The sequence below is a fragment of the Petaurus breviceps genome, unplaced genomic scaffold, assembly GCF_028583685.1.
Source record: "Petaurus breviceps papuanus isolate PSGF00001 unplaced genomic scaffold, PetGlider_PUasm1.0 90683, whole genome shotgun sequence".
Lineage (NCBI taxonomy): Eukaryota > Metazoa > Chordata > Mammalia > Diprotodontia > Petauridae > Petaurus > Petaurus breviceps.
In genome coordinates, this window is record NW_027187308.1 from 7,579,714 (window position 1) to 7,582,805 (window position 3,092).

At 39.9% G+C, this 3,092-nt stretch overlaps 2 protein-coding genes across 3 annotated transcripts in view; both read right to left on the minus strand.

Annotated features, from left to right (window-relative positions):
* TBC1D23 (TBC1 domain family member 23) overlaps nucleotides 1–3,092 on the minus strand; it is a 377,925-nt gene that overhangs the window by 154,535 nt on the left and 220,298 nt on the right. The gene's annotated exons all lie outside the window — the stretch shown is intronic.
* Nucleotides 1–3,092, minus strand: part of LOC138144066 (cell cycle control protein 50C-like) — a 39,736-nt gene that overhangs the window by 12,516 nt on the left and 24,128 nt on the right. The gene's annotated exons all lie outside the window — the stretch shown is intronic.

Below are 3,092 nucleotides of genomic sequence, written 5' to 3' on the forward strand. Positions count from 1 at the left end.
TTTTTTTTTTTTTTTTTTTTTTTTTTTGCTTTTTGGAGGGCAATTGGAGTTGTGACTTACCCAAGGTCACACGGTTAGTTTTTGTGTTAAGTGTCTGAGGCTGAATTTGAACTCAGGTCCTCTTGACTCCAGGGCTGGTGCTCTATTCACTGCACCACCTAGCCAACCCCTGTGATGTTTTTTTCTAAAGTTTCTCATTCAATGTTTATAAGGAATGTTCTACAGTTTGCATTTTGTAATAAGGATATATGTTTGCAGAAAGTGAGGGGCAGAGGGATAAATAATGCAAAATGTGCCAAAAAATATGCTACAAGATGGTGGTTGTTTTTATATGACTATATAAAACATGTATGTGTATGTATATGTTTATATATGTATATATGTTATATTCATGTATATATGTTTTCTTTACTAGCAATTCACAAATTAGCAATTTCCATGCTAACAATTCAAAACTGCTTAAGCCTTAATATGTTTTCTACTCCAGGTCTGAAAGGGCTTCCTTAGCAAAATGTATTTTTCCAGAGCTGATGTTAGATCAGTTTCTTCATATAACTCAGGAAGTTCTAAGCTTCACAAAGGGGTCCAGTTATACGGAGGTAGATCTGATGAGCAGGAATTAAATCTATCACTCCTTTCATTCACTAAGCCCTGTGATGGTAAAGGAAGGTTCAGGCATTCATGCCCAAAGGGGTAGACTAGGTTCATACCACTGTTGTAAAGGAAGAAAGTTTCTGCCCTCATGGGCAATCATCCATAGTTCATTCAGCCCCAACCCCCATATTCTCCAAAAATGAAGATGACAATTTTTCTTTAGGAAAATACTAGCCAGTATAGAGATTTCTGGCTTTAGTTTCTGCATTTTTCTTGTCAGGCCACCACTGGGGCTGGGATCTGCCATGTTCTAGAACAGAGAGAGTTCCATTGCCCAGATTTAGAATTGGAAGGGACCTCACTTGTTTTCTAGTCTTACCCTTAGTTCAATAGGAATTGTGTCTACCATATGCCTGATAAATGTTCATCCAACTTCTGAATGAAGACTTCCAGTGACAGGAAACCTAAAAAACCCTGAGGCATTACATCACACTTTTGGACAATTCTCATCATTTTCAATTTTGTCAGATCAAGTCTAGTCAAGTCAAGTCAAATCATTAAGTGCCTATGATGTTCCAGGTTCTATCTAAGTTCTGGGGATACAAAGAAGGGTAACAATGTGCAAACAATGATATATAAGCAAGACATGTAAAGTATAAATTGGAGATGATCTCAGAGGGAAGCTTTAAGGAAGACCTTCTGTGAAACTGAAATCTATCTTGGCAATTTCTTCTATCTATTGCTCCTGCCTCCTGGAACCAAGCAGAGCACACCTGATCTCCTCCGTGACAGCCCTTCAGGTGCCTGCAGATTGTAAGACTCCAACTAAGGCTTCTTCTCTTCTCTAAACAGGACCACTTCCTTCAACCGATCCTTCAGTGGCATTGTTTCGAGTCTCCTCATCATCCTGGTCATGCTGCTCTGAGCCCACTCCAGTTTGTCCTTTGGTCATTGTTGTTTTTCTAGACCCTTGATTTCACTGGTGTCAGGAACTCTCAAGGGAAAAACTCTCTTTGAAAATGCAAATCAGCAACTTTTGTGCAATTTATAGTTCTTAGAGAGTTGCCTCAGGTATTAGGAGATGATCTTGACTTGCCCAAGATCACAAAGTGGTTGTATGTCAGAGGCAGGATTTGAATGATCCCAGGTCTTCCTGACTGACTCTTCACTTTACAATAGTTTTCGATACTTCCCTAATGGGCAGCTAGGTGGTACAGTGGATAGAGGGCTGGACCTGGAATCAGGAAGAATCATCTTTTTGAGTTCAAATTTGGCTTTAGACACTTACTGTGCAACCCTGGGCAAGTCACTTCATGCTGTTTGCCTCAGTTTCCTCTTCCATAAAATGAGCTGGAGAAGGAAATGGCAAAGCATTTTGGTATCTTTGTCAAGAAAACCCCAAATGGGATCACAGAGAGTCAGACATGACTGAAGAACAACAAATTCTTCCTAAAATAGGGTGCCCACAACTGAGCATTGTAGGCTAGATATGGTCTGACAAAAGATAATGGGACTAAAGTCTAAGATGAACATTTCTCTTGTCCATTCATCTCACCAACCCAACCCTAGCAGGCTATCTGGTCTCCTGACTTATGGATTTTAATCAAAACCTCATTTAAACTAAGTACCTTAGCACTGAGAATTCTCAGGATAGAGTATCTGGTGTCATTTGGGGAGAAGGAAGTTGTGATGAATAGAACTTGCTTTATTACAGCCTCTCAGGGAAATCCTGATGAACAAGTCACTTCCTATCAGTGTTATGCTCACAAACTAATCAATGTTGCTAGCTCCTCTACTAGGCAGAGAGGGTTATCCAGATAGTTCCTTGTCCTCCCTATCTTTTTAAAAATGTTTTGTTGGCGTCTTTTGTTTTTAATGCACCATTTACATTGTCATTTCCCATTTTATCATGCCCATTGGGCAAAGAAAAAAACAGGCAAAACTGCCAAAGTATCCTATATTGGACAGTATATGCAAAAATCTACCCATATTGCCTCCCAGCTCTCTACTAGGATGAAGAAAGTCTGTCTCAGTGTCTCTTCTACAGAGACATTGAGTTCAGCTGCCTTTTAGTATTATCTCCAACATTTTCTATGAGTCATCTTTTCTCACCCAAAATTGAAGCCTCCATAGGTGGGGATCAAGGAATGAATGAAGTCAGAAATTGACCTTGTATGTGGGAGGGGTAGTGCTAAAAATAATATGCAACAAGTCAAAAATAGCAACAAGGGATATAGGATGATTTTAAGGGAGAGAGGGAAAGTTCTGCTTATATGGGAAGCACAGACAGTAAACTAGGAGTAATGAAGTAAGAGTGAATGAACATATCATCCAAGGTTGGGCTGTAGAGTACTTACTATACTAAGAGTACTTCAGAAGTCTGAGCCCCATAAATGTCACCTCAATTTGCTGTACCCCCCTTCCTTCCTTCCTTCCTTCCTTCCTTCCTTCCTTCCTTCCTTCCTTCCTTCCTTCCTTCCTTCCTTCCTTCCTTCCTT